The sequence below is a fragment of the Rhinopithecus bieti genome, unplaced genomic scaffold, assembly GCF_001698545.2.
Source record: "Rhinopithecus bieti isolate Rb0 unplaced genomic scaffold, ASM169854v2 scaffold_80456, whole genome shotgun sequence".
Taxonomy (NCBI): domain Eukaryota; kingdom Metazoa; phylum Chordata; class Mammalia; order Primates; family Cercopithecidae; genus Rhinopithecus; species Rhinopithecus bieti.
In genome coordinates, this window is record NW_016829428.1 from 31886 (window position 1) to 39685 (window position 7800).

A 7800-nucleotide genomic window follows, 5' to 3' on the forward strand; every position below is an offset into this window, starting at 1 on the left:
AAAGTAAATAACTGAAAATAGACAAACCTTGTAAATGCACTTCAAAACCAATTGTGGCTCAAATATGGGTGGTTCCCCAAGGCTGGTACCAATGAGACTGGGGTTTGGGAATTAGTTAGTCATCATCCCTCCTGGTGCCCAGCAGTGGTCAGTCATTTTTCATGAGGGATGGGCTAGGAAAATGAAGTGTCTATTATAAGGAGAGTTCCTGCAACTTAAGGAGCAAGCTCACTACAAAACCCAGCTCCCTGCTTATCGTAGTGGCCAGAGTGGTAGAAGAGATATGGAGTAGGAAGTAAACCACACAATGTTATTTAGGGACTAAGCCATGCCCCTAACAAGAAAACAAGCCAAAATGAAAGTATTAGGCATTCTCTGGGAAAGGATGCATTTTTTTTTTTCCCATGTCTCTGGGGCCAAAAACCTTATACCAAGTACCTATTGGCACCCAAATATATTTGTAGAATGAATGAATACATGAAAAAAAATAATAAACAGTAACCTTTCTCCTATATTCTACTTTCCAAGCCAATTAATAAGCAAGTGTCTTTTAGTCATGATCTTTTTTGTTTTCTGTCTAGCATTTAACACAATGGTTGATATAACAGTCACTTCTGTTTGATGAAGAGTATCACTTCATTCCATTTATTGTGTTTTTGTTGCATCTCCAAGTCAAAATAAATGACTTTTGGAGCAGATGTATTTCATTTAGCATTTAGTATCATCTTCATCAATATTCATATGACTGAAAAAATAAAAAGCCCTTTCTTATTCCCACTCTACAGAGCATGTCAAAGGTGATCTGTTTAGTTTTTCCTTAGTAACGAACATATCACAGCTACTCAATGAAGTTTCCTCTCAACTAAAGAAACAGTCTCTTAGAGAATGTGTTCCTGTGTTTCCACCATAAGATAAATGAGATAAAGTGCACTTTGGTTTAGGTCTTTCAAGCACTTAAGAACAGCACTTTATTCAGTTTTAATAAATTTTTACTAAATATGGTAAATGGGAAAGAATTTTTTGTATTGCTCAAATGTCTTCCTGTCTCTAAGCCAGACCAATGAGCAAATACCTTTAAAACTAGTTGTTTCATCTTGAACCATGTAACTGCAATAAAAGCAGAATGTTTGCTTAATAAATTAAAGAACAAACCCTGAGTCCTTTCATCAGTCTCCTGGCTTCAAACTAAGCCAATGAGCAAGTGATTTGGGGGATTCCTGAAACTAGGAAAAATGTCTCCATTTTGAAAGAAACTTGCCTTTTTCTTTTTTCTTTTTTTTTTTTAAATCTCAAAGGCAATTGAGTGTGTCTTCTGGATCAGACCTATTTAATTTACTAATTTACCAAGCATAGGACCTTGCAGAGAATAGGCACAGAAATATTATTTACACAATCAAGCCAAAGATGTTCTTCTATCTTCAGCTGTCAGTAGTCTAATGCCCTCACCTCTCTCATCCTCAGGACCCAGAAAGGTACATTCCACATAAAAGATGCTTTGTTTATCAAATGAATCAAAAAGCAAACCTGAGGCATTTATTTTTACTCCTTCACTGTCTGTAAGCCAGGCCAAGGTGGGTCTAATTCACTTCTATCATCAGTACTTAAGAAACTGGATGGAAGACCACAACACCTTGTTTTTTGCGAAAATTTTCCATCTCTGCAATCAGGCCAGGGAGCACATATCTTCTGGACAGGACTTTATCTCTCTACTTAGCTTAAGTCCATTTGTCCCATGTTTTCATCATTGAATAAACTTATTAAGTGACTTTTGGTCTGGATCTCACACCTATTACTTCATTTCCTTCTGTGAGCACTCTATAATGATGACATCTTTTTTTATATCCTAGGGCATGTAGTTCCGAGCCCCACAGAAAGTAATCACCATTCAGTAAGCCAATAGTTCATTCCTATCTGTATAGAACTGTAGGCTTTGTAAATCAGAACGTAATCACCATTCAGTAAGCCAATAGTTCGTTCCTATTTGTATAGAACTGTAGGCTTTGTAAATCTACACAAAGGTCTCTGTTGTAGGTTCAATAATTATAATAAATGTTTGTGCCCCCAGCTGTTATCTCTAAGGATATGAGTAATCAATGATCATTCAGCAGATACTGCTTATATATGGGTGGCAGTTTAGAAATTATAAATTGATTTTACACTTATTTTCTTCTGCTACCCAGGACACGATAAAGATGGTTTATCTTTGCATCCCCAATGCCTAGCAATGAGATTGGCACACAGTAGATAACTACTATAGTGGCATTCTTCAGACAACCAATCCCTTGCATATGCGTATTCAAAAGTTAATCGTTACTCAAATTTTCCTACTTTATTTGCACAATATAGTAACTATCACACAATTGTATAAACCTAGTACTCAGCACCAAGTAAGAAAATCAACAGTTACATTTACATGGTGCCTCAGAGTTCACAAAATGCTAACATAGGTATTGCCTTATTTTTGGCTGTGGGTAAATGAAATATGGTAAATTTTCAGTGCCTTTAACAATGAGTTCACATAGTAGGCAATCAAAATTGATCCATTTAACAGGTATTTAAACCCTTGGTTTGTATAACTACTTATAGAACCCTTCTCATTGTGGTTTAAGTATACAATGAGAATTTTGTAGAGACAATACCTATCTTACAGAAAGTTTTATTCATACAGAAAGCATCGAATTTTTCACATTTACAAGTGCTTTATAATTTAGAAAGCACATTCGCAAGCTTAATTAAGTGACTTTTGGTCTGGACCTCACTTCTATTACTTCATTTCCTATACTAGCTCCTTCCCGGTTACCCGGGAAAATGTACCGGTAGTAATTTAACTCAACCTCACCAGTAACGTCTTGATTGTTTAAAATCAAGCAATATCTCATTCCTTACATCTGAATAGTCTAGAGGATAAACTTTCCTTTTATTATAGGAGAATTAATCTTGTATTTCACAGTACCCAAAACAATAGCTGGTATGTAAGAGGCAGTTAATTTCATTCATTCATTCATTCATAAATATGTAGCCCATTGACATTTGTATTGTGCTTTAGTTTACAAAGCACTTTAATACGCACCTTTCTGAAATTTTTTGTTCTATGAGAGTATTTTTTTCCCCTTTGGTAGCTCTAGTGCCCAGCATGGTATCTGGCACATTATAGGTGACCACAATAAGCTGAGTCCCTTATGTTTTCAGTATACTTTAAAGTTTAAAAGCAGTTTCCATGTGTTTTCGTTTCTGATACCTGGAATACTGCATTTTTACTCAAAATTACCAGAGCAGCAAACACAAACTGGCCTCAAATATACATATAATTTATTCATTTATCAAACAATTCTTTGTGTCTGCATAGTACTATATCCTTTTGAAAGAGCACTTTTTTATGCTTGCTCCTTTCTTTGTATCCACAATGTTTATCACAGTAGAATACAAGTGCTTTATAGTTTACAAAGCATATTCACTATTTTTCTTCAGGTCACCTACATGTGAATAATCATTGCATTTTGAGTGCCTAGCACAGGGACAGGCACAGAAAAGGAAATTATTAGTATTCAGACATTTTATCTGAATAACGAATAATACATCAGGGGGTGGTAAGCTATGAGCAGCAGGCCAAATCCAATTGGCTCAAAACTAAGAATGATTTTGACCTTATAAAAGGTTGTTTAAAAAACAAATACGTAACAGAAACCGTATGGCCCACAGTCTAAAGTATTTATGATTTTGACCCCTTACAGTTTCAAATGTTAACTATGCACTTTCAAATGTTAACTATGCATGATTGCCAATGCACTATTAAGGAGCACGGCTTGGTTTTTCTCTTACATTTTACAGTGCTTTCATATACATTATCAGTCATTTAAATCAACTTCCCACATAAACAGGAAGGAAAAAAATCTGTGCTCAATAGTCCCAGGTTCTCTCGTCTTTAAGCCTAGAGACGGGTATTAAACCCAGGAGTAGGGTTGGCACAGTCCACCAAATTATTTGGCCACTACTATGAGCAGGGAGTTCAGGCTATCCCCTTGGGACCTCACTTTGTCCCAGGCCCAGTCACCCTTTCCATAACCATCACTAGAAATCCCAAACCCCAGAATCCTGCTCACCTAAGCTCAAAGAAGGAAGCTGTTGCTGGCAGATGCTTCTCAGAAGTCTGGCACATCTGTGTATTTCTTGTCTAATTCTTCTCATTGGCCTGGAGCATCTCTTCACATTTTTCTCTAGAGGGCCTGGCACTTTTTTTCCCCAACAACCTGACCATTTTATCTTCTCAGTCTAGGGATTCTGGGGTTAAAAGAGGGGACTGAAATACAGTATCACCTATATGAATGTTTGCTCCTGAGGGGAATAACAAAATCCAGATTAGATACTGACTGGATTCTGGTGTCTCTCTCAAGTGGAGTAGATGTGAATAGAAACAGAAGTTTACAAAACACTAAAGCCTAACAAATAGGTAAAAGCTGTGATTTAAAGCTGGCTCAAGACTGGCCCAGGCATAATACTGTCAATCTAAAGATATGTTCCTTTAAGGTAACTGGCAACATCAAAAAGTACATCTCAAAAGAATCAGGCTTAAAGAGAAACAGGAGAACTGGAAATATGTAAGAGTAAGAAGTATAAACAATAGAAAAGAGGTGGGGTTTGGGGTTCTCATCTTGGGATTTCCCCAGGTCTTCAAGCTTCCATCCTTCCTGGGTTCTGGGTCATGGACCTCCAGATTCCGGCCTTTAGTCTTGAGATATCTGTTTCACTTGGGTCCTCTATCCATATAGGTAGGCTTTGTGACAGAGGCCTTCCATCCTTGGGTTGTAGGTCTTCCAACTACAACCCTGGGCTAATCTTAGGTCTTTGGCCTTGTGTCACAAGTCTCAGTTCTTAGGCCTTCCATGTGTCCTGTCCCAGGTCTTAAGACTTCGAATTCAAGACTTGAGACTTCCATCCAACTCAGGCCTTCTGTCCAATTCAGACCACCCTCTGTTTTCTTGGCTCTTGAGGCTTTTGTTCGTTTCAGGCCTGAGGCTTCTATCTATCTTGGAACATGGGCTTTCCATCTTAGTCCTCGGGTCTCAAGTCTCAAACCATCTGTCTTCTACTTTGGGCCTTTTATCCATATGAGCCTTCCACCTTCTGTCCTACTTGAGTATTGGGTTTTACTGCAGTCTAGACTCTAGGGCCTTGTTTTGGTCTTGGATCATCTCACACGGCAGCCTGGCATAAGGAACCACTCCACAACGCTCATTCTGATAGCCGACGTTCTGCACCTATCAAGCAGGGGTTAGGAAGCCCCTCTGCCACACATGACACACACACACGTATACATGCCCACATATGCAAAGAAATACTTAAGGAGAGAAGATTACATGAAATCAAAGAGAGGGAGATAGATTCATGAAGAGGCTGAAATACTCAAAGGTGAGTAGAAAGGGAAGAAGCAGAGAAGAAACACAAGCCAACGGAGATTAATACTGAAATAGAAAAGCACAAACAGCAAGAGATGCTGAGGCACGCAGGGGAGGAAAAAGGGAGAAAATAGCCCAAGAGAGGCAGAAAGGAAATGTAGAAATGAGAAACGTGAGATAAAAAGTAGAAACAGTAGAAAGGAGGCCAGACTCAGAAAAAAGGTGAAATTTAAAACGAACAAGAAGGGGAAGGGGTAACAAATAATCACAGTTCACAAAGAGAAAAGAGAGGTAGGCAGAGAAAGGAGAGGTAGACAGAACAAGAGGAGGACAAAAAGCACACACGTGACCCAAAAAGGAGACATGAAATAAAGCGTGAAAGAAGAGCCACATTTAGGAGAGCAAAGAGAAACAGCAACAAAAGGAAAAATGAGAGATATGTCTAAGACAAAGCACAGACCAGTCTTGTGAACAAAAAGAGAAAATGAGGCAAAGGCACACATGAAAGAAATTAGCAAGAAAAAGATGGAAATGGGTAAGACACACTTTAGATAGAGAACAAAGAGCAAAGACAAGGAAGAAAGAGACTAAGAAATACACACTTGAGTGCAAGAGATAAGCAAAGGCAGACATTCAGAGAAAGTAAGTAGCAGAAGAGACAAAATACAGTGAGGGGCACAAGCAGCATGAAAAGCATCACAGAAAGACAAAAAAAATCAAAAAGTGTCATTAGTAATTATATTAAACTATTGTTACTACCAATACTATTTATACTACTACAATAATAATTATAACAACCACCAACACCAACACAGATGCTCTTCTATTTACAAACTTTTACCTTAGGGATTTCTTATATAGAACCAAAGCATGCCAACTCTGCCAGCTACCTGATAGTGCTAGTGGTCACTTATATTGTGGGAAATGAACTTATGAGTCTTCTTGGCTTACCTTTTACTTGCCATGTGCCAGGCACTGCAATAGTGCACTTTACATACATGATTTCATTTAACCCTCACAAACAGGCCAAGTCTAATCAGAGACTTTAAGTTGCCAAAGGTCATATACCTAATGAGTAGCAGAGGATTTAAAACACACAATGTGTGCCTCTTAACATTCTGTTACAATTATTCACTAGGATTTCTGGAAGAGCCAAATGGGATGTCACAGATAACTAAATATTTTCATAAAGGGCTCTTTGATAAGACTTGCTCAATCCCCTCCTTTAGCATCACCTTTCCCCAACTCTTTGGAAAACTGACTTCATTCTCACACTTTTATAATGGCTACTTCAGAGTTTAGTTTTCTTTTTACACTAATCTTAACTGACAATAGAGTCTCTCACAAATGGAGATGAGAAAGGGTTACCCTTTCAGCAGAAAGCAGAAATGGTGTTTTAAGCTTCTCAATGTTTAAGGCTCTAAGAATGACAGAGGACGTATACAGTGAAGACACAGAACACACAAGCAAAGGCTAGATTCTTCTGTGATACAACTGGTAAGAAGACCATAATGTCTTTGAGTTGCTTCAGCGAACTTGGTAATAAGGAAGACAGGTCATCTTTCCATCTCACATTTAGCCCCACTTCACATTAGACCAACACACCACAGCCAACACCAGCTCCCAAAAAACAGCTGTTATTAATAGTTCTGAAGTGATCCTCACAGGACTGCAACACCAACAACTTACTTCATTCAGCTATCCTAAAGTGCTAGAGTGCCAAGCATGTTGATCTTCAGGTAGGAAGGCTGACCTCCTTCAATGTGTTCAAATTTCTTAGACCTGCTGAAGACTCAGCTCTCTGCACTGCTTGTAGGAAGTGTAATGATTTGGCAGATAGGAACAATGAAGAGCTATAAAAACACATGAGATAAACCATGTAAATGCCATAAGTATTGAGTACTGTGCTAGAGTTATGTAAGATTCAAATTAATAAGCAATAGAAAATGTTTCCACAGAACTTTGAAACCTACAAAGTCAAAACTTTTAGGTCTTTAGAGAGAAAATTTCCTCATTCAACAGAATAGGAAACTGGCATAAATGGGAAAATGTCTTGCCAAATATCACTTGATGAGTCACTAGAGACACCACCACCAGTCATAGCCTTATACCTTGGTTAAAGACTAGAACTGCCAGGCGCGGTGGCTCACACCTATAATCCCAGCACTTTGGGATGTTGAGGTGGGCAGATCACCTGAGGTCAGGAGTTTGAGACCAGCCTGACCAACATGGAGAAACACTGTCTCTACTAAAAATACAAAATTAGCCAGGTGTGGTGACACATGCCTGTAATCCCAGCTACTTAGGAGGCTGAGGCAGGAGAATCGCTTGAACCCGGGAGGCAGAGGTTGCAGTGAGCTGAGATTGCGCCATTGCACTCCAGGCTGGGCAACAAGAGCAAAACTCC

The 7800-nt window shown here is 38.6% G+C and overlaps 1 long non-coding RNA gene across 1 annotated transcript; it reads right to left on the reverse strand.

Moving 5' to 3' along the window:
- Window positions 1-4574: 4574 nt before the first annotated feature.
- LOC108523975 (uncharacterized) lies at window positions 4575-7248 on the reverse strand. Its single transcript, XR_001883945.1, has 2 exons — window positions 7083-7248; window positions 4575-5994 (listed from the first exon to the last, which is right to left on the reverse strand). It is a non-coding gene; the product is annotated as an uncharacterized LOC108523975 (long non-coding RNA).
- Window positions 7249-7800: the final 552 nt, after the last annotated feature.